General features: G+C 34.7%; 1 protein-coding gene across 2 annotated transcripts in view; it reads right to left on the bottom strand.

Annotated features, from left to right (window-relative positions):
* LOC149569454 (uncharacterized) overlaps positions 1-24,122 on the bottom strand; it is a 107,878-nt gene extending 83,756 nt beyond the window's left edge. For both annotated transcript variants that reach the window (XR_016362747.1, XM_089822156.1), the window contains exon 1: positions 23,747-24,122. The gene's annotated coding sequence lies outside the window, so the exon portion shown is untranslated. The remainder of the gene's footprint in view (positions 1-23,746) is intronic.
* Positions 24,123-25,337: the final 1,215 nt, after the last annotated feature.

The following is a 25,337-nucleotide window of genomic DNA, read 5'->3' as shown; positions in this document are numbered from 1 at the left end:
ACACTTCTGGAACTGAGTCTCGAAACCCTCTTTAATCCCTGTATATGTAGCACCAATAACTGCCTTATAATATTCTAGAAAGTGATAGATCATTAGTTCAATTTCCTACCTAAATGATTTTTCTCTCTTCATCTTTGTATCGAACCTTGAGTCTTGATGGCACTTTTGGAAGACATAACTTTTGACTTGGGCATTTCATTTGCTTATATAATATAGCATTGTAAAGCTCATGAAGAGATGTACAACAAAACATACATTTAAAGATCTATGTGTAGGGATTTTGAACCTTTATAGGGCCACTAAGGTCTTCAAATTTGAGTTTTAAGCTTCATTGGAGAAATTTTTCTGGACAAAAACATTAGTATCTTTCAAAACACTTAGGATCTTGAGGGGATTCTTTCACCAATCTTTTAGTTTTTCAATTACACTCCTTAGGACCAATTTTCGTATCCACACAAATACAACGGAAAAGTCCTGAAAACATGACCCCAAATGGAAAAACGTCCCGAAAATAGCATGTGACAGGATTTCGCTATTTAAGCTTCTATACATCATATAATGCATCTGCAAAAATGGGTTCCCCGAAAACTAAAGAAAACTACAAAACAAACATTTCCCTTCCTAATCATGGATATTATCATCCTATGCGCCATCTCCTGTTTCTAGCAAGCATCCTTCGGGGGATGTAGGTGAGGCTGGTGCTAAGTCCCCCAAAACCTTAATGTTGGTTTCTTTGGTGTGGATCACGAGCAGTTGTCTGCTGTTCTTAGGATGGCTAGAGTTAATGCAGTTGATTCTTTTAGTATGTTCAAGTAGGATTTTCATGAGCTAAAGGAGTTGCAAGTGAAACAGAGAGTCATGAACAGTAAGATGGAGGTGATGGAGTCCTCTGTACCAGGCAAGAACGCTAGGGAGGATCTTAAAGCTACTAGTCAGCAAGCAAGCTCTGTTCAGTAGACAGAGATTGAAAAGAAATCAGTTGTGGACCGTCTCAATAAAACCTTAGAAGCTACTGAGAAGTTGGAGGAAGTTTATGGGGAGAGGCTTTCTAAGGTTGAAGATGTTAAAAGCATTCAAACTTCCCTCCAAACAATCATGAACCATAGCCACAGAATCATAAAGAATACTACTGAATCAATAAAGATTATGGTGGATAACTTGGACAAAATTCAACAAGAGAAGGTGGTTGTGGAACTAGATGCTGAAAATGAAAAAGCCAGAGGAAGTCAGGGACTAGTAAGAGAACTTGGACAAATTTAGATAAGGCCCAGAACCCCTCGCTTGACCTACGGGAACTGAAGAAAGCCACTCTGGACAAAAGCCAACTAGAAGTAGAGGTGGCAAACCCTTAAAGACCTAGCTTGGTGATCTTCTTCTCTGGTTTCTGGTTTTCTTGTTGTCTTTTGTGTTTTTTGTTAGTGCTAGGCTAACGTTTTCTCTGTGTTCTCTATTGCAGCCTATTTTGTCTTGGTTTAGTCTTTGGTGCTTATTTGTTATATCTAATTATATGCAAGAATCTTCTGTAAATAGGGTTTAAAATCCCCTTGAAACCTTTTTTCCCGTAATGAAAAACATTTCTTTTTGGGTGATGCAAGATTGTTCTTGCACCTTGGATGCTCCTGAATGTAAAGTAACCCCCGTATTCTAGACCAATTTCAGTGACTTTTGATGACATGAAGAAATAGAAGTTTTATTAGCCCTTTTTGTGAACATTTGTCTATAACATACTGAACTTTATCATCCTTTAGTATAAATGTTTTGAACTTTTGATGTATAAAGTATGGACATAGGGCATAAAATAATCGGAATTATATTTAAAAAGGGGTTCATTTTCTGGTAAAAATCTTTCTTCATGAATGTTTGATATGGGTAGATCTTCCTGCAGCTGAAGAGATTGCAAAAACTGTTAGTTGAATAATTAATGCCTTTTCTTTATAAACTCATAAATGAAAATAAATGTTTGCGGGAAGTCTTGTGTGTATTAAATGTTGATCGCAGGATACAAGCTGAGCGGGAGTTAAACAAACTACGAAGGAATAGCGCTAAGGCATTGATGACATTAAGGAGAAGCGTTATGACACCGTTGCAGCTAGAAGACTTGGCGGCAAAGTCAGAAGGGACCTGTTTTAATGAATAGCAAAGTGGGACCTGATAAAGCGGCTGAGCAAGGAAGTAAGCATCAAAGCAATCAGTTAAACATACAACGCATGATACCTGGATTCCTGGAAGCTGTTTGAAGACAGATAAAAGAGCAAATCTAGCATTTGCTATGATCTATATTTGTGAGAAATTTAAGGGATAATTAATGTCTTTTAAATTGCATGTATGCAGTCTTAAATTGTAACTGACTTTCCTTCATGAGGAAGTCGTAGTTTTAGGAGTTTGGTGTTCTTTCCTATAAACGTTTGTATCTATAAGGCTAAGTAGTGAGTAGACAGACAGAGTTGATAGACATCTTATTGTTTTTCCAAGTTATTGTAATACTGCATACTAGATGAATATATGCCGTTGCTGAGTTTCTACACTTTTATCTGAGTTTGTCTTTCCTTCATTCTTCCGTGGGGGCCCACGCGGAAGGTGGAGTTTTCTTTAGTAAGTAGGAGTTAGACTCAGTTTTCTAAGTTAAAGTTAGAACTGCTGTTCCTGCAGCCACTGGAAACAGAACCAGTCACTGTTCCTGCAGCAGTAGGTGCATAGATGTATGGCTAAATAATTAGAATTTCCTTCCAAGTATTTGATAGTTGTCTGTGCTTTGGATAAACTAGATTTCCTTAATGGTTATTGCATTCAAAGTAGTAGTGACTTTTAGTGAAAACTAGAGCATATACTTTGCAAACATCATCTCAAGTTCACGCTCCCGGATTGACATTTAATGAAAATCAGCATAGTACTTTGGTAGTAAGGGATGTCCAATCCTGCAACTAAAAGGGTGTTATATTGATTAGACAACTTTCACTAACTGTAATTTTGTCAAACAATTTACTAACAAGCTGATTACTGATTTGTTCTCAGTTTGCAAATGTATATGTTTGTTTATTGTTACTAAGATAGGATATGAGTGTATATAATAATGTAGGATCCAGAGTATACAAACTTATTTTATTACTGAATAAATTGAAGCTAACAGCAGATGTAACTATCATTCAACGCACCAGCAGTTCTGAAATAAGTCATTAACAACCAATGTCTAGTTCGATTCCAAAAATAAGTAAGAATAACACATTGTTTGCATACCAATTTTCTGCTCCAGCATAATAAAGATATTCAAGAATACAATAACATATCTGAACCTTGTCTTTGCACCTCCAGCACTATATGGTATCCCGGTCATTGCATTGCAGATTTGTATGGTTGCTCTCAGCTGCTGCTAGGGATGATCATGTCACTGTAGCAACTCATTGTTCACGCTACTGTAGCGGATTACTGTTCATGCACCATAGCGGATTACTGTTCACGCACTGTAGCGATTCACTATTCACCATTCACTTTGCATATTAGTCTTTTGATTTGCAAGCACCAAATAAACCCCCAAACTGTATATTGCAACAGCGTAGAGATTGATAGCTGAGAGGGATTTTGTCCTCAAAGCCCCAATAAGATTATCTCCAAACTAAACAAGTAATTTCTTCAATCAACCAAAACATGCCTCAATGGAAGCTCTTCCACCTCTTTTATAATGTTCTCACAAAACCAATGCCTTTGTTTTGTCAATGTGGGATAAAACATAACTCCCTTTATGTAACTTATGTCTCCAATGTATAATAAAATAAAGGGGACTCTTTTATTTAAATATTTCCCACGAACTATAATCTAAGCATTAACAAAGTTAAATATTTAAATTTAACTTTATAAAATGGCTTTATTAATGCAAAATAAATCATATCAATAATAAATGAATCTTTTTGTCGATTTTAAACATTTACCATCAACATGTTGCTGCCATAGGATGTCCAATCATATCCAGAATGACTTACTATAAATAGTAAGTATGCCCAAAACTACCTCAAAACCCCTCAAAGACACCTGCAACTAAAACTATCTAGGTCAAATGGCCTCTAAGTCCCTTTGATATTCTGGTTAGCCTATGGGACCATGGGGAAATATGCTAACGATACATCATGCTATGAATGCTAGAAAGGGGACATTACACTAAATCAGACCCCTAGGGTAAGAAGTGAGCTTGTCACATCTCAGGTGCTGAGCGAAACCAAAGTGGTCAACTTTTGCTTTTGATAGCCATGATAATTCTTCAACAGGTCATCCTTTCCATTTGACCAAGTACTCTTCATATTGTTTGTTTCATGTGCATCTACGAACATACCTATCCAAGATATCCTTTACCTCTTTTGTAGCTGAAGTAGGTGTTGGGATATTCCACTGTGCTTCAACTATTTCATCATCAATACTTCCTTCTTGATACTTTGTCAAATCTAAAATATTATACACATGTGAAATATTGAGAATACTAGGCAATTGTACTTCATAAGCATTTCATGATTCATGATTCATGCTTCTTTAAGATTTTGCATGGTCCAAAATTCTTCATCTTAACTTATTATAAATTCTCGATAGAAATCTCTCATTTTTCAAATGAACCGTGTCTTTCTATCCAATATGAAATTTCTTACATCTCCTTTTCTGATCTGTCTTAGCCTTATGTTGAAGATTCATTTTGTTAATATGCTTTCACACCTCTTCATACAAATTCTTTAGATGTTTTGCAAAGTCTCTAGCTTCAACGCTACTCTTTTCTCCTTTGTCCAACTTCCTTAATTATGAAGCATTTCTAGGACTACTTCCATACGTACTATAGAATGGTGATTTACTAGTGCTCCTACTTACTACTTGCATCTCAACCAATTCCCCAAACTACTATTCACCACTTTTGTCTACCCAACAGTTTGTGGATGATGCGTTGAACTAAACTTCAAATCTATTTTTAGATTTTTCTATAATGTCCTCCAAAAGTACTCAGCAAACTAAGTGTCCCAATCTAAAACTTTTAGAGAACCTATTGTTAAGGATGTTAGCATTCAGTGTGTTGCCTGTTGTTTCATAAGTGTTGACAGTGTATATATATATATAAAATACACCTGTCATTCTAAATGCAAAAACATAACTATATATATGTAAATGTTATTCTATCTATGTCAAACGATCTTCAGATCAAATGACATGATTAACTCTAAGTTTTGATGCCTCATGTAATCCCGATTGTATCGGATGTATTAAGTATACTGTTAGACCGATTGTTATCGGATGTATTACTCTCACCGATTATATTCAGATGATCTGCATTGTAATTACTCACGCCGATTGGATAATCAGGAAAACATTATTATTGTTAAGGGTTTATCATCTAGTGTTATTAGCATCTGTTAAGGATTAGTTATAAACAAATGCAAATTAGTATCGTATACATTGAGGCGTGACCACGTAGGGTCATGCCCCTACTTGATCATGTTTCAATGTATATATATACCAGATTCATTTCTCATCTGCAAATCATATCAATAACACTGGCATATAGATCTCAGACTGAAAATTGAAAACAAGTTTTAGATAACATCAGACTCAGAATTCAAACTATCATTCTACATCTATCATGTCTGTCATAGGAAGGATATTAATCAGATATACATTACTTAGTCTCCACCAAACAAGGTCTATAAAACTTTACATGGTATCAAAACCTAATTGGTAGAGAGACTCTCATTCTGATTTTAAAATAAAAAGGACAATATGTCAAATAATGTAAGAGTAGAGGACAGACTCGAAGGAGCAGTGAATTTCTTTTCTTGGAAATTTCTTGGAAAATTTGAATTACTACAATTCTTGAAGAATTAGAACTTGAATCTTTTATTGAAAAGACGAAATAATAAAGCCAAGAAGATCATTGTGGATTCTATAAAAGATCATATCCTTCCATCTATATCAGATTTAAAGAAAGCATTTGAAGTATTCAAAACAATTAAGGATACGTTTGAGATTAACAACTTGGGTAGAATGATTACACTGAAAAACAACTAATGAATACTAAAATGAGTAAAGGGGATACAATCTCATCATATTTTGGAAAGATTTTTGAAATTAAAAGTCATCTAAATGCTATTGGAAGCAAAATAGAAGATCAAGAACTATCGACAATGGCACTTAGAGGATTGCCCTTATCATGGGAAGCATTCATCCAAATAATCAGCAAACCTACTATACGTCTTTTTGATCAACTGAAGAATGATTGCACATCAAAAGAATCAAGGCTAATCTCTAGAGGGATTATATCAAATCAAGCGGGAGAAAATCAAGCCCTTTTTTCAGATTCAAATTACAAAGGGAAAAAGAGGAAATTTAAAGGAAAGAAATATGACAAAAAGAAAGAGAATCAAATTATTAAAAAAAAAAATTCTAAAGTTAAATGTTATAAGTGTGAGAAATTCAGACATATCTTCAGCAAATGTTCTAAAAGGGAAAGAATCTTAGCCTCAATAGCCGAAAGTAAGAAAGATGAAAATCTATTATTCTACACTGCTTTATCAAATGAGATAAACTCAAATGAAAGTGTGTGGATAATAGATAGTGGTGTTTCCCAACATATAACAGGATTCAAAGAAAAATTTGAGACACTTGAAAATTACAGATCTGAAGGAGTCACTATTGGAGACAACTCCACTCATCCAGTCAAAGGTATTGGGACCTGTTCTATACAACTAAGGATTGGAGTTACACTAAATTAAAAACTGTTCTATTTGTATGAGGCATAAAAAGAAACCTAATTTCAATTTTTGGACTACCTGATGAAGGATTCCAAGTCACCTTCAATGAAGACAAAGTTTTGTATTGGCCTAAAACTCAAATCTAAAAAATGCCATTACCATGGGAACCAGAGATGGGACCTTATATAAACTATGCAAAATCCAAAAGCAGGCTCTTAATCTCGAAGTGACAAATTCAAATGAAGTATGGCATAGAAGACTTGGACATATTGGATTTAGTTCACTTCCAAATGTAGAGAAAATAACCTCTGGAACACCGAGTCTAAGCTCAAAACACACAAGTATATATAAAGGATGTGCTCTAGGAAAGAACATTAAAAAACCTTTCCCTCCTAGTGAACATAAGTCTAATTCATTCCTGGAACTAATTCACTCTAATTTTTGTGGGCTCATGCCAACCCTCTCTCTAGGAGGTTACTCCTATTACATAACATTCATTGATGATTACTCTAGGAAGACTTGGATTTTCTTTCTAAAAGTTAAAGAATCAAATGAGGTGTTATCAAAATTCAAAGAATTGGTGGAAAATCAAGTGTCAAAGAAAACTAAAACTATAAGATCTAACAATGGGGGAGAATATACTTCTGAAAATTTCAAAGTTTTTGTACAATTGTTGGGATTAAGAGGGAGTATACAATACCTTATAATCCTCAACAAAATGGGATAGCAGAAAGAAAAAATAAAACTATTGTTGAAGCAGCAAAAGCTATGCTCCATGACCAAAACCTACACTTCTCATTCTGGCAGAAGCCACAAATACTATTGTATACGTACAAAACAAATGTCCACACTCCATTCTAGAAAATATAACACCTAAAGAAATCTTTACAGGAAATAAATCTAACTTAAGTCACCTCAGGATTTTGGTTGTCCTGTGTATATACATATACCTAAAGAAAGAAGAACTAAGTTAGAACCATCCAGAAAGAAAGGAATATTTGTTGGGCATAGTGAAAACTCGAAAGGATACAGAATTTATGTTCCTGGACAAAGATCAGTGGAAGTGAGCAGAGATGTCATATTCGAGGAGAACATTACCTTAAAACTATCTACAAGCACAAATGATGAGCCCATTATAGACTTAGATGAAAATCCACAAACTGAAATTCAGAGGGAGAACATATCAAAAGAAAATGAACTATTACTAGAGATAGGAAATAGAGACATCTCCAATATCAAGAAAAGGCCATTATGGGCAAGAAAAATGATTGAAGAAAATGATACTGAACCAGATGAAATATCCAAGGAAAGCAATAAAGCTAGAAACAAATCTTGTTATACTACATTAGTAACTGAGCTCTGACTTGTCAAGCATGGAAAGATGCTATGGTTGAAGAATATCAATCAATACTACAAAATGATGTCTGGGATATTGTACCTATACCAAAAGACAAATCAGTTGTTTCTTCCAAGTGGCTATATAAAATCAAATATGCAGCAAATGGCAGTATTAAGAAGCATAAAGCAAGGTTTGTTGCTCAAGGGTTTCCCCAGAAGGCTGGTATTGATTGTACGAAGAAACTTTTGCCTGGTTGCTCATTTCACTTCGGTCAGGGCAATTATTGCAATAGCAACAGCACAAGGATGGAAGGTGCATCAAATAGATGTGAAAACTGCATTCTTAAATGGGGTTATAAATGAAGAAGTTTATATTGAAAACCCCAAAGGTTTTGTGATAGAAAATAAAAACCTATATGTATGTAAACTAAAGAAAGCTCTGTATGGCTTTAAACAAGCACCTCGAGCTTGGTATGAAAGAATTGACAGCTATCTCACTAAATTAGGATACTCTAAAAATGAAGCTGATCCTAAAATCTATTTTAAAATTTCTAATGGAGATATGATCATATTGGTCTTTTATGTTGATGATCTCTTAATAACAAGTGAAGATCATCTTTTTGCTAAATGCAAACAAGATCTTGCTGCTGAGTTTGACACAAAAGACCTAGGTTTACCACATCCAGTCTAGAAGCATGTCAAAAGGAAGATTACATATTCTTAAATCAAGGAAAATATACTCAGGATATTCTGAAATGATTTGGGATGAGGGATAGTAAGTCACTTGCAATTCCAATGGAAACTAATCTACACAAGCTAAAAGAGGAAGCAACAAATTCAGAATCTATTGATCCTACCCTTTACAGACAAATCATTGGATCTCTCATTTTTTTGGTAAACACTAGGCCTGATATCTGCTATTCCACAAATGTACTAAGTCACTTTATGTGTGAGCCTAAGAAAATATACCTAATGGCTGCAAAACATGTTTTGAGATATCTACGCTGCACTGTTGGTCTCGGAGTAAAGTACAGAAATGTTGAAATCAAACTTGAAGGCTATACTGATTCTAATTGGGCCGGTTGTTTCATAACCTGTAAGAGCACCACCAGATGTTGCTTCTGTCTTGGATCAGCAATGATATCATGGTTCAGTAGAAAACAACCTACAGTTGCCTTGAGTTCTACTAAAGCAGAATATATGGCAGCCTCCGTGGGAGCATGTGAAGCAGTTTGGTTAAGGAAGCTATTATTTGGATTATTTGGAAAGAAGTTAGATTCCACTGTGATTCATTGTGACAATTAGAGCTGCATCAAACTTTCTACAAATCCAGTGTTCCACAATCGGTCAAAGCACATTGAGACTCCTTACCACTATATCAAAGACATGGTTGACATGAATGTGATCAAGCTGATCTATGTTAACACAAATGATCAAAATGCTGATATTTTCACTAAACCTCTTGCAAGAGTGAAAATAGAGTATTTTAGAACTAAACTTGGTATGACAAATTTGTAATTACATTTTTTGTAAATTTACTCATGAATATTATATTAAATTAAATTGTTTGCAAACTTGTTGAATGAAAGGTGACGATCTTTCATATGTGTTTAAAGGTCTCTATTGTAAGGTGATGATCTTATCAATAGATGACCAACCTTCCAACACCAAAAGTGTTGAAGGTTATTAGTGTCATTGTTATTAGGCTGGATTTCGTCGGACATCATGAAAATCATTTGTTATGGTTATTAGGTCGGATTTTGTCGGACACCATATTCTATCAGACATAATTGAGTCACACTTAATTGTATGAAGACGTTTCAAACACTCATTGCTAAAGAGGGAGTGTTAACAATGTTAGCATTTTAGTGTGTTGAAAAACTTGTTGTTTCATAAGTTTTGACAATGTATATATATATATAATACACCTGTCATTTTGAATGCAAAAACTTAAGCATATATATGTAAATGTTATTCTATCTATGTCAAATGATCTTCAGAGCGAATGACATGATTGAAATCATTTGACATGATTAACTCTAAGTTTTGATGCCTCATGTAATCCCAATTTTATCAGGTGTATTAGTATATTGTTACACCGACTGTTATCGAGTTTATTACTCTCGCTGATCATATTCAGATGATCTGCACTGTAATTACTCACACCAATTGGATAATCGAGAGTTCCTTAAATAAACGTTATTATTGTTAAGGGTTTATCATCGGGTGTTATTAGCATCTGTTAAGGATTAGTTATGAACAAATGCAAATTAGTACTGTATACATTGAGGCATGAACACGTAGGGTCATGCCCCTACTTTATCATGTTTCAATGTATATATATAGCAAATTCATTTCTCATCTACAAATCATATCAATAACACTGGCATATAGATCTCAAACTAAAAATTGAAAACAAGTTTCAGATAGCATCAGACTCAGTATTCAAGCTATCATTCTACATCTATCAGGTCTGTCATAGGAAAGAAATTAATCAGATATACATTACTTAGTCTCCACCAAACAAGGTCTATAAAACTTTACACCTATTACCACTACAACAATGAAATTATGTCCTCTTTCAGTCCTTGGTAAACAAAGAACAAAGTTTGGCCTAATATCCTCCCATAACCTCTCTAGTACGGTACAAGTAATGGCTGATATAACCCTATATTTTGCTTTGTTCCTTTTGCTATCTAGCATATTCTACAACTTTGCACAATCATAACATCTTCTTGTTGTTGTGGCCAATAATAATGCTCACCAACTAGAGCAACAATTCCCAAAGTGTCCACCCAATCTTCCATTATACTTCTCTTTGATTGGGTTCTCTCCCATGGAACTCTTCGAGAATGCACAATAGGTTATCTTTGAATAACATAACATCTTGGATTATAAAATCCAACCAACTAATCTTATATAGGTTATGTGCAAGTTCTTCAAGCTTTGCCAAAATCAATATCCTCGGGTACAAACTCTTAAGTTCCTAGAGACCAACAACTTTGATCTTCATCTCTATCAACAAATTTTGCCTCTTCCTCAAGGCATCTGCAACCCTATCAGACATTTCACTCGTGCTTTAAAACATAAGTGTAACTCCACAAAAACTCAACCCATTTTAAATACCTTTGATTCAATTTTCCTTGGCTACTCAGATATTGTAAGCTTGATGATTAATAAACAAAACAAACTCTTTAGGAAAAAGATAATGTCTTCATTTCTTCAATGTCTAGACTATAGCATAGAACTCTTGACCATAAGCAAAATATTTTCTTTTGGCATCATTCAACTTCTTGCTAAAATAAGCAATGGGTTTATCTTTATGACTCAAAAACAGCTCCAATAGCATTGCCACTAGCATCATTGTCTACTTGAAATACCTTATTAAAATTCAGAAGTGTCAAAACAAGTAGTTCTATAAATTTTATTTTCAACAAGTCAAAAGTCTAAGTTGCTCCCACGGTCTGCTTATACTCTTTTTTATCCCCTCTCATTGTTTTAGTTAGGCATCCACCTAAGTTGTCGATTTGGGTTCAGGGACAAATTTGGGTTCGAGAATTCGTGGATTCATGGAAAAAAAATCCCATTATGATTCGTAAGGTTTCGTGAATATATATATGCCTTATATATTCTTAAAAACACAAGAAATATACATAATTCTAAGACTAAATTATTTCATACTATGAATCTACGATGCTTGAACATTCATCAATGCCAAGTGTCAAAGGTAAACATTATGATTCAAAAGAAAATCATCACTTCAATTCATAAAAATACGTAGACTTATATTTCAACAATGGTTGAAACATGATTCAATAACCATGAAAATGTTCTCAATCATCAATTGGATTATCTAAAGAATGTTGATCATTGGGGTCTTCAATGGCTACAAGCAATAGATCCTCATCATTATTTGAACCAAAACCAATTCCACTAGCAGTAGAGGGTATTGTGTCATCCTTCTCATCATCTAAATCAAACAATGTGGCTCTAGCAAGATCCTAAATCGTCATATCCAAGTAAAAAAATTGGATGCCACATCCCAAAGCTTCTTTGCCCCTTCTTGTATTTTGGATCCTTATAAGATAGGATGCACAAGTTATTGTGAATAAACACCAAGTTTTCTACTTTTTTGGAGCCCAATTGGTTACACTTCAGGGAGTGGATAAAAATTTATATACTCCAATTCCACTCAACGGCAGAAGAGCTAGCACCCTAGAGAGAAAACAAACAAAATTAAGTGTTAAAATATACATTGCAAGAGGCCAAAAAATATATAAAATACTTTTAAAATTAAAATTAAAAACTTACTTGTGATAGGACCTTTATAGCAAGAGGCAAGAGATACACATAATCTTGCCATGGAGGTACCACCATGTAATACCATCCATTATGCTTTGATCATTCACGGCAATAGGATCTGCATCTTTTCCTAAGATGATCCAAACTTTGTCCTAACATTTGCCCCCACCTCTAGATCGTTGAAGATCCTAATGAATGCCCTCTTATGCCTACAAGCAACGTCAACATCTCTATAAGGTCCCTACCCAAAATAGAAAGTACCCCTGAGCTATAATACCAAGGGGAGAGAGCATAAGTTAGGAGATGCAAAGGTGTAGTCATCTTATTCTAGCACTGAAGAACAATTTCTTACACCTTTTTGTATAAGGCGTCTGCAAGGTGATTCTCTTTCCTTTGAATGATCTAGGATATGAATAACAAACGATGTTCATGTAAGTTACCTTGATTGAAGTTATGTAAATGAAAACTTTTTAACTTTAGCTATCTCTTAATAATAATAAACTAAGATAGAGAATTGTATTATAACTTACCAATTTGACTTTCTCCAACATGTTGTCCATGGCATCACAGTTGTCCCCCCAAGCATGGCTGATTTGTGTTGGCAAACCTAAGCACAAATACAATATGCCAGCGAATTCTGATAGATAATCCACCCAAGCCAACCAATCATCATCCATATCATTGCCTTATTAACCTTTGGGCTCTTGTTGTATTGGATTGTTTCCAAATGCCCCATTTGTTGCCAATCACCACTTGTGACAATGCTTCATTTACCCTGATAAGTCGTCTAAGGACAATTGTGTGTGATGCCAATCACCACTTGTGACAATGCTTATTTTACCCTCACAAGTCATCTAAGGACAAATGTGTGTGATGCAAAGCGTACTTCAGCCACCTAAAAACATGTTAATAGTAAGTTAGTAACACATTTAATTACGTAAAACATAACATAAAATGATATTTCATAAATGAAACTAAATAAATTAAATTTTAAAATTTACCTTCAATAATTCCAATTTGGAGAAAGTTCTGAAAATTGCTTGTGACATGTGGTGGTTTGTCACAAATATTTGAATCTCCTCACCCTCTTCATATATTTGCTTCACCCAATCTATTTAGGTGCCAATGGCTTGCATCACCAAATTGAGGGAATGGACGGTGCATGGTGTCCAAAAAATGTGACCATATCTAGCTTCTACCAATGGACCCGCAGCCCTACAAACTTTTACAATGTCCGTAAAAACTTGGACAACATTATCATTACCCACTGCCTCTATGGAATAAATGAGAAATAGAGCAATAAATTTATCATCTTTTACTTGCTCCTCACAATCAACCGTCTTCAAAAACATGGCCCTTTTGGGAGACACAATAATAACATTTATCAAATGACGAAGTTTGCAATCTTCCCATCCATCTGAGACAATAGACACACCTGTTTAAACATCGTGGCCTTTTATCCAAGACCACCAACACATAACAATCTACAATGAGCTCACCCAAGAACTTGTCTGAAGATTTGACCAAAAACATGCCAAATACTACTTTGGGGAATATACACTACTAAGGCAACAAAGTTCCATGAAAGAGTATGTCACTAAGTTCCAAAGACTTTTTGTGATGGTACCACGAGTATCTCAAAGAAAATTGGCCTACCTATTTGTCCAACAATTAAAAAACTCTACCCAAGGCTTGGTATGTGCCGTCAAGCCTACATCAATTAAAGATGTTATTGAAAAAAACTAAATGTAGACATCACATCTACAAAGAACAAGTACCATAGAAACAGCCAACCTCCTAAATCTTTTAATAAAAACTAAGGTTAAAAACCCTCCGTACCTTATAAAGAAAGGAAAGGGTCTTAGGAAAAAGGATTATATTTGAAGTACGAAGAAAAAAGGGAATCAAGACATGTTTGTAAGAGACAACGAGAAGACTAGAATTTGTGCTTTAAATGCAAGGAAAAATGGAGACCATGACACAGGTGTGGAAAGGAAAGTCAAGCATTCAATATGGAAGCATTATCAAGAGAAGTGTGGAAAGGATGGAATAAAACCCTAGCAAAAGAAGATAGGGTGAAGAACAAGAAGAGTATAGAACCTTGGCATCCATCTCTCAAGCCTCCAAACATCAACCATTCCAATCACGAGCACTCTCAAGGGCCAAAGGGTAATCACCCTCATAGATAATGGGGCATCCCACCACTTTATCAACAAATATCTGGCTGCAAAATTGAAATTGGAGACTAAGAACATTAAGCTTTTTTACAATAAACTAGCTAACAGAGTTATGGATGAATGTACCAAGATGATTCCCCAACTAGAAATCACCCTAGGGAAATGCCTAATGAAAGAGGATTTCTCTATCATAACATTAGACATTTGAGAGAGTTACCCAAGAAGTCATTAGGTCCATTATGTTGGAAATGCCTAATGAGATCTATTTCCAACATAATGGACAAGAAGTCACTTTGAGAGAGTTACCCAATAGGTCCCAAAAAGTAGTCTCATCCAAAAGGGTCGAGAGGAACTTTAGACACAGGCAAGGAGAGTGGGCTACACAATGTATGAATCTTGACAAGACTTCCACCCAAAGCAAGGCAATTAACATTGATATACAACCCGTGTTAAATAAACATAACAAGATATTTGGTGGTATTCCCCCAAGACTACCCCCAAAGAGATCATTTGAACATACAAGTGAATTATAAGGGACTAAACCAGTGATCTTTACCCACTACAGGCACCCTTGGAAGTTCAAGGAGGAAATTGGGATAACAATCAAAGAACTTCTGGAAATAGGCAATATTCAACCTAGTTCCAACCCTTTTGCATCCTTTGTGTGTTAGTTAAAAAAAGCAATGGCATTGTGAGGATGTGTGTAGATTATAGGACCTTAAACAAAAAATAAATAAATAATTCATAACCCAACCAAAGAATTGATGAATTAATTCATGGGCTACACAGAGTAAAATATTTCTTCAAGATTGATCTACGATGCAAGTGCCATCAAATAAGAATGACAAAGGAAGATATTCCCAAGACAACTTTTAGGGGTTACTATGAACACATTGCATTTTTGGTTCTACCCTTTGGCTTGACCAACGCACCCACAACATTTCAATCCTTATTTACGGAAAAACATAGGAAGGACATCTTAAACATATCAAGGAAGTTCTTAGCATCTTGGAACAAGGATTACAATATACTGAATCATTCAAATGTGAATATGGGTTCGAAGTAATCCTTTATCTTGGTCACGAGATCAATGTGCAAGGAGTGGACATGAACGAGGAGAGCATTATAGCCACTAAGGAATGGCCGCTCCCAAGAACCGAAAATGCATCTAAAAGGCTTTGTTAGATCATTTAGTTACTACAGACAATTTTGTAAAGGGATTTTCTAAACAAGTTGCACCACTCACAGACTTATACAAAAAGCTAGCTTTCGTGTGGAATGAAGTGACTCAACAAGCTTACGAGAAACTAAAAAAGGTAATAAGCCAATGCCCTATCCTAGCCACTCTCAATTTTATGTTTCCTTTCGAATAGGAGAGTGATGCATTCAGAGAAGGCATTAGAGTAGTCCTTACACAAAACAAACATCCAATCGCAGTTGAACGTTGCAAGCTCACCAAAACCAAAAGACATTACTCCATCTATTAAAAGGAGATGTTTTTGAATGACAAGGATCGCTTCTACAAATGTAATAACACTCATAATTTATTGGTGTGTTCCAAATGCAGATTTGAAGACTCATAAATATGAGAGGGGAAATGTCTCATAAAGAGACATGTCTCTATAGTTAGCCATCATTAGTTAATATATTAATAAAACAAATAACCATATATATATATATATATATATATATATATATATAAGAATATTTATCTAAATGATGAGTTACTATCAACAATGTATCTCATGATTGAATCAATCCGACTGAAGCTACAAACTTAACACTCCCTCTTAGCTAGGGAGGACTGTTATAGAACACATTATGCTCTCGAGTATATGAAGAGAGATCATCTAAGTATGATATTCTTGGAATAGCATATTTAAGGATATCAACATATATCCATCAACTTAGATGTTATCTTTCAATATAATCCGAAGAATGTTTCAACAAGAATTATTAATCATATGGTGTTCACCATACTTATATTCTTTTGGTATGTGCATTGGCATCAAATCCTTGATGCCTACCAAAAGCATATGTTATATCCTAGTAGGATATGAGTTATCTGATTTTCGACACTCAGGGACAACAACTTCATGAAGTCAATCAGATAACTAGTAATCAACATGTCATGATCTCTATCATGACAAGTATCATGATCTTCAGCACTCTAAGACAGCAGGTTAATGCAGTTTGGTCATGGTACATTCGTTATCATGACTACCAGCACTCTGAGACAGCAACTTGATGTAGTCTATCATAATAACAGGTCAAGCTATTGATAAGATTGTCACCTTACAATAGCAACCCTCCAAATGTATATATCAATGAAAGATCGTCACCTTTCATGACATAATCCACATATGCAAGATAGTAACCACCACGAACCAAGTCAGAGGGTGGAACAAGGGCTTTCACCTCAACTTCTCTCTTTTGATAGGGAGTAGGGATGTATATAGATATTCTATTGCATCTAGTCTATGCTCCAAAAGGATGCATCCCCTGTGAAATTCCACCCGCATCCATCTCAAGGACGATATAGGGGCACAAGGATGGGAATTTTTCGTCCCCAAAGGCGTCCCATTTTCGCCAATTCGCGTACCATCCCTAAAACACCACTTTGAGAGCAGCAGGGTACAGTTGTACAGCTAGAAGTCCTAGGACAATTAGGGGATGGATAGAAGTTTCCTACCCATTCCAGGGACTTCTAGCTGTCCCCTATGGCTCAAGCCATTTTTGGACTACTAGTATTAAAAAATAAGGCATTTTTTAATTTGAGAAAAAGATTGGTTGGCCTACATGGACGCCCAAACCATATTTAACAATATGAAAACCTAATCTAAGCATAAAAGAACCACAAAGAAGAAAAAGAAATTCATTTTCACATTCACAAAGGATAAGAGCAGCAAGAGGAGCAACTAGTCAGGGAGTGAACAATAGTTGAAAGAGTATGTTATGGCATCAAATCTACTCGATTTAGAGTCTTAGACCTACCATCTACTTATTATGGACAGTTATATATTATTGTGAACTTCTAAGTTTACTGTTTAGTAGTTTAGTCATAGTATTTACATTTGATATTATTATGGACAGCTGATTATGGAGTTGGAGTTATGTTATTATTTATTCTTTAGTGTGCTAGTTATAGACTTATAATAGTATGTCTATTGTTTGCATTTCAATGTTTCATGTTGTTTCATGCATGAAACTTGGAGCCTTTGGACATTTTTGCTGTAAGTATGTACACCATATATTTAAAATGAAAGTATTTGAATTTGCTATGTGTTGAGCTTCTAAAATGTCTACGATGAATGGTTTATCAATGTTATGATATGCATATTTGAAATCTCTCCTCTATTTATAAAACTTCTCCTATTTTTTTAATAGTTATCCCCTACCATCCCCTGTAAACTGGCCTTGAACCATATGCCCATACCAAAAACGTGTTCATGTCCCATAAAATATCCCTGTCCACAAAACTCCATGGAGCATGGCTTCTATTGTATAATTAATAATGGAGTAGGAATACATGCATAATTAATGTTGATGAAGATTCTTTTGAGCTTATCGCCAATCCGTCGCTCCATTATAGAGGGAAGAATGTACATACAAAGAGTGCAAGTAGATAATAGGTCATTTCGAGTGGGGTTAGGAGGCCAAATGGTAACTATTCTTTCCATGCTCCTGGGCTTGATGGACAAGCTCGATGTGCCTTGTATGATCTCTCATGGTGCTTCATATTAAGAGTTTTTAGCTGTGATAGAAATCTTTATCTCTGGGCATTAATTTCATTATAGTCATCTTCAGTTGAAAAGGATGTTTATGATAATTATAATATTAAATATAATGGCATGCGTCATTCATCATGCGCTAAGGCATGAAAATTCAAAGAGTTATATTTGTAATAGAGAGTTATATCGTTTGAAATTTCAAGAGACCTTTCATTATAACGAGAAGAGTCTCTCTTGTGTAATATACATCACATCTAGCAAATGGCATTGTACAGTTGAATTTTATTATCAATTAAATGATCTTTTGTTGTGTGGCTGGGTTTTTCCCCTTTGTTCTCTAAGGATTTTCCCAAGGTATTTATGGTGTTTATTGTTTCAATTTTGGCTTTTGATGGTCTTTTGTTGGACATTAATATCATTATCTTATCTTACCTTATCAACACTAGGTTTTGAGAACAACATACAAGGGTTCTTGTGTGCCTTTACTGACGTGTTGGATGGTATATGATTGCAAAAACTTTGAATTTAGAGCTTATGGCTCCTTCATCCGTACAAATCATGGTGGAAAGAAGCGAATTTCGATATAAATTTGGGCAGTATGAAAGAGGCCATGACAATTGTGTTAAGACACGGCATGTCATCACGAGTTCAAAATGCCTAAAGAAGGGTGGCCTACATGCAAATACAAGACAATTGGTTTAGCATAGTCATTTCATACAAATCTCTGTAAGTATCTCTTTGTAGTCATCTCTAGGCCGATATATTTTCTTCTATTGATCCCATCGTAGGTGCATGCAGCAATTATATGATTTTGTAAATATTTTTTGTGTTGTTTTATGTTATTCATTTGCTTCCTTTTCACCTTGTGTTTTATCGACAATGTTTAGAATTTTTTTGAGCACGTGGGATCTTATAATGGCGTCCATTAATAAAGAATTTTTTTTGTTCATTAGTTTGTGCATTTTGTAACCAATCTATAAGTATTGATAGATTCGATCTTTCATATTTGAACAGTATTCTTCTTTTGCCTCTTTTGTCTTTGATCTATTCCACAGAGAAAGAGACATGCATATTTTATGTATGATGTCTTGAATTTTGTGAAGCTAATAGTTGTGTCGGCAGCTTGTCTTGAGGTTTTTGGAGATGTCTGTTCATGGCTATTCTTGGTCATCCGTCTATAATTTGATTTTGTTGTGGTCAATGCATTCTCTTAGTGTTTGTAATCATGAAAGATTCTTAATGTCTCTCATTATTTGTCAGTGGTCTTCAAGGAAGTTACATACACTCAAATCTGATACTGGGTGTTATTTTTCTTTTCACACATGGATCGAGTCTTATCATATGAAGAGTGGACAAGGAGGTTGTCAGAGTTGGAGCCTGCAATTTCCACGACAAAGATAAATTTGTTGTTTGTTGTCTCCATTGATTGGAAGCCTCTAGCAATACAAAGTAGAGATATTTGTTTGGCTATAGCAGCATCAAAGGAAGAGATGGACATTTCTTTAAGTGACATTGATCACCTGCTCTTCTTTGAAGCAGTATGTAAGACTGCGGAGTTCAACTTTATCATAAATTCTCTTGATGCAAACCAAGCAATCGGGAAAGGATACAACGATTTGTACAAGTCAATAATGGCTGCACCCTTAAATTTCTCTCAGATCGTGCAAGCCATCATCTTTGTAAAGGCAAAAGACTACTCTTTCATCGAAGTTTAGAAAAGGAGCAGTTTTTTAAGAGGAACCATCAGGTGCAAATTTTTCATTTGGGACAAGAGACTTCAATTTGGAGAGAGAAAATTATAAACAGAGTTTTTTGGGAAGAGAAGTATTTCAGGTGCAGTTTTGGTATTTGTTTTGGAAAGTATTGGTTTTGATTCAAAATGGTCTTTTCAGTTCTGTTAGTGCCATCAATTCTTGGAGTGCAGAATTCTTCAATATTATTGTGTTATTCTAAAGAGTTTTTTGTGCCAAGATTGAAGATTTGGGTTAGATACTCGAACTGTTTGTCAAGCTCAACCTCTTCATATTCATATACAACTGATTATTGTTTCTATTTGCATCAGCATCAGGTTTTGAGCATCCCATCCTTGGTGGCCATCTATGACCACATGGAATCATACATTTTTTGGCTCTGGATTACAGCTTCATCCTCTTAATGAGCGAGCTTGATCTTGATGATATGTGTAGACTCTACATAAACTCTGGCCTGGGTACAAGTTGCAGAGATAAGTATTGCATGAAATTGTTGAGATAAGTATCCTATGATTTTTGAACTTATGTTATAGTTGAAAATAGTGGTTACCTTTCAATATTTATGAATGTTGATTATAAATAGTGATTGATCTTTTATCTCTCACCGTTGCAAGATGCAACACACAAGGCAATAGGTTGCTTTAATCAAGAGGGAAATGTTGAAATTTAGAGGGATATTTTAGCTTCAGAGGGAGGCTTCATAATTAAGAGGGAGTGCTTATGGAATTCCCTTCATTCTCATATATGCTTGTGATGCTTGTGGTATTTGTAAAATTTGAGACTTGAATGGAACTAAGTCTTGTTTTGTTAAAATGCCTATTTCTAGTCTTGTGTGAATAAATGACATTGTAAGAATCAGCTATGATAACTCTTCCACTCTGGGAGTGATCATCATGTGGAGAGAATCCATGATGACATCACATAGAGAGAATCCGCGATGGGAGTTTGGATGTCATGTTGAGCAATTCCATGATAGTTCACGTGGAGAGAATTTGTGATTAAAGACTTAATTGGGATTCTTACAAATCTATCGTGTTGAGTGATTTAATGATTATTAATGAGTAAATTGCTCTCTTAGGATTCCATGATAATTACACGAAAACTGTTTGTGTTTCCTCCAGGGTTTTCATGTTGAGTGATTCCATGAAATTTTATAGGATCTATGTGTTTAGATATTATCATTGACATTTTGGTTCCAACCTTGTGTGACTGTTCAGCTAAAGATTTCTCTCTCGCTGAGAGAGAGTGTTGGAGTCTGTAGCCGCGATAGAAATCTCTCTTTGAACGTTAATTATGTTTAGTCATTGTCATCTGAAAATGACATTTATGATAATTGTAGTATTAAATATAATGACATGTGTCATTCGTCATGCATTAAGGCGTGAAAATTCGAAGAATTGTATTTGTAATAAAGAGTTATATTGTTGGATATTTCAAGAGACCTTCTGTTGTAGTGTGAAGAGTATCTCTTGTGTTATATATATCGCATCTAGCAAATGGCATTGTACACTTCAATTTTATTATCAATAAAATGATCTTTTGTTGTGTGGCTGGATTTTTTCCCTTCATTCTTGAAGAGTTCTCCCAGGGTATTCCTAGTGTTTGTTGTTTCAGTTTTTGCTCTTACTTATTGCCTGTTTATCTTCTTAATTGTTGTTTATGAAGATTCTTTTAAGCTTACAGCCAATCTGTCACTCCATTATAGAGGGAAGAGCATACATACGAAGAGTGCAAGTAGAATAAAGGTCAATTCAAGTAGGGGTGACCTCAAGTGGGAATGGGAGGTGTTCTTTCCATGCTCCTGGGCTTGATGGACAGGCTCGATGTGCCTTGTGATCTCTCCTGGTGCTTCGTAATGAGGATGGGTTCTTGAAAAAAGCCTTAGAGATTATAATAATGATTAGAATTCTCTTTAGAACATTGTTGAAGTATATCTTTATTTATCTATTGATAACTAACCCAGTTGCAGACTCTAAATCAAAGCATTAATTCAGGCCTCCTCTAGGAAAACTGGCGAAAATTAAGATAAGTCCAAATAGGGGATATTACATTTAATTAAGATAAGCCCTAATATGGCACATCACACTTACTTCCAAGAGAACAAATCACCGTCTATTCAAGCTGATCTTCCTGTCCTCTAGCATGTATAAGATTAAATTAAGGCTCATTGCTGGTGTCATTTGTGACTTGATCCAGCCTGAGGGAAATGTGGAGGGCAATCTAAGAACTCAAGCTGGAGGATTATAAGCCATGTTCTGCTAGGGCAAGGATAAGTGACCTTTTAAAGTTCAGATTGTAGCTGTGGATTTCATTTTAAGGGATTTCATTCCCTGTACATTGAATCTTTATATCCCTTTGCCCTTGTCATATAATAATCCTAACTCAAAGAAGTGGACCCTAGGGAACTTCACGTGAAAAAGAGGATTGGGAAGAAAAGTGCAGAAATCCACCATAAGCAAGTACAATAATCAGCTCTTGTGGAGCATTCATATTAAACTGCATATCCCTTCTGCATTGAGGAAGCCAGAAATAATCATGAGGGAGGTTCATATTTTGAAAAAATTGGAAGCAATTTGAAACCGAAATATTTCTACACAATTTTATTTTTAAATAGAGAAAAGCACCTGGATTTAAGACATTCTCAGAGATTGTCCATTAACTCCGAAATGACACAGTTAATAATTGAAAATAAAATAAATTGAGCAAGAGAGCTTCCCATAGAAACTATGCGTGTTTCTTTTCACTAGCATTTCAGATCACTCCATGACCAATTCTTGACATAAGAAAATGTGGAAATTAATAAGTTGTTATAATTTAGTTTGAATTGAATATGCCTCTCGTGCTTATAAGGAGCTCAATGTTGAGATTCAAACTCATCATCATCTTGTTGATATATCCCCAAGTGTCATAGGAAACATCCATATCCTCAATAATGTGTAAATTTTTATTAAGCAAAAATAACTGCTACAACTTTTCAATTATAAGGTCAATCAAATGTAATTATTTTTCGAGTTCATATAGCACATTTTCATGGATTAATCGATTAAATCTGATAAAACGTGAAATTTACCGGAAAGCATCTGAGTTTGATTGTTATAAAACAGTAAATAATATCTCTATAACATATACGATTCCTAAAAGTCTTCATTGTATCATAGGGTGCTTTATGCAAAAATTCGGCTGACAGATAAGATTAGTTGCAAGAAAAAATAATCAGTAAGATAATGGCCTTTCGATGCGAGCATATCACTCCATTAGTATGCAATGAAACATGGAAAGCAATTACATACCATCTGCAGTACATATATATATATATATTTATTTATTTATTTATTTATTTATTATTATTATTATTATTATTATTTTTTTTTTTTTTTTTTTTTTTTTTTTTTTTTTTTTTTTTTTTAAATATTTATGTTTTCATTTCTTAAAACTTTTTGAGCAGCCGGACTCACTAAGTCCTAGGAATTCAGACAAACAATTTCCATTCAAAGCGTTTATGCTCGTAGAATTCACAAACGCATAGCATGCGACTATTCCCTAACCATCGCACTAACAACATAACATTCAAACCCTAATTATTCACCATTATTCACGAGAAGGAAAATTAGAATGCTCGCAAACTCGGCATCTGCACATATTCAATTAATTGCTCCATTTTTTCTACAAAAGTACTTAATTTTTCAAAATGAAATGCTGGTAAATACGTAGTGGCAACAAGACGCGGAGAATACCTCGTAGTTTAAGATATGCAAATTGCAGCACCCGCCATAACGAGGAATTTCGAAAAAAGATTGTAAATTAATGGTAAAATAGGTAGAGAGGGCCCTGGTTAAGGTTACGTTTGCCATTCACCTCCGCGTCAAACTTTTATGGCTGAATTGACACCTTTTTTTTTTTTTAAACAACAATCGCTTTCGGTATACAGAATATCTTCCAGCCCAAAAGGGTTTTCTTCATTTCTTTTTATCTAAAAAGCATAAGAATTTCGATCATCAGTGTGCCTAAAAGAGGAAGAACGTATATCTTTGTTTTCTTTGCCACGTTTGGCTGAGACTTCTCATATGTTCGCTTGTTCTTTTAGTAATTTTTCCTTAAATTTTGTTCCCTAAAATAAGTGTCACATAGCACGTTTTCATGTAGCTGTTAAACTATCTAGACTACAGCTATTCTTAATATAATTTGTGAAACTAATAGTTTCATGAAAGTAAAATTTACTCTCTATTTTTTAAGTACCGTTCTTAAATGAATTTTGTGAATAAAATTTCAATATTATCTGTTATAAATAAAATGGAGATACAAAATTGTAGTTCAATGAAAAAGGGGATTTTTTTTTTTATGAAGAATGTGTAGCGTTTTTAAATAAGTAGTTGTTGTTTATTTTAAGCCTTCTTTTCTCCTATAGCTTATTTTCAATTCCTATACAATAGGTGTTCAACTAACATAGGAAAATATTACAATTTTTTTTTTTTTTTAATTAAAAGTTTGTGTGGTAACACATTAACTGCGTAAATTTAAGCAGAAATTGCACTTAAGCAGTTGTATGGGAACATGAGATTAGGGACTAGTAATTATTGCTAATATAAAACTAGCGCTTGCACCAAAAGGAGGTGCAATGGTTGCGCTAATAATGATTATACTCTATGATTGGTTGTTCAAGAAAAATAAGAAAAGTGAATTCTAAATCTTAGTAGCTCATCTTGAATATGTTCTTTTTGTGAGTGAACAACTTGAGGGTTGAATATGTGCATATCCTCGAATAATCACCTTTCATAAGACGACATCTCTCTAGGGCATGATGTCATGTAGTGCATATGCCTTGTAGTGTATGGCATGTCCCCAAAACTTGTTACACAATAAAAGAAAAATATTTTACTTGTTGAGAAATTTTTAGAGAAATTATTAGTTGTGTAATGTAAGGTGGACATGGGGAAGAGTTTTGTACGTTGATTTTTTATAGAGAGAGTTGTTGCAATTATGCTTCCTCTTTTTTCCTATTATTGTGTATGGGTTATTTTGCATTTTAGCATATCTCTTCAAGGTGAAGATTGGTTGAATGCAAAGGTTGTTTAACAATCTAACTCTAGATATGGCGGTGAATGTCAAGTCTTGTCTCTATATTTTTCTAATGTCAATTGTATCTTTTTGTAGTGTCGGTCCTTGGAATTTGTAGATGGTTATAGCTCATGTCATTATGAGTGGTATTTGCCTTCGACTTCCCAAGGATACGAGAATTATGGGCACAAGTTTGGAGTCATTTTTGGTTCCATGATGGCCCTTTGTAATTTTTAATCCTCGCAACTACATACATTGGAACATTAGGTG

This window comes from Cupressus sempervirens, chromosome 3 (assembly GCF_028749045.1).
Source record: "Cupressus sempervirens isolate cs-2001-9-10 chromosome 3, ASM2874904v1, whole genome shotgun sequence".
NCBI classification, from domain to species: domain Eukaryota; kingdom Viridiplantae; phylum Streptophyta; class Pinopsida; order Cupressales; family Cupressaceae; genus Cupressus; species Cupressus sempervirens.
The sequence above is the reverse complement of the archived record's forward strand: the minus strand, read 5'-3'. Positions and strand labels throughout refer to the sequence as shown.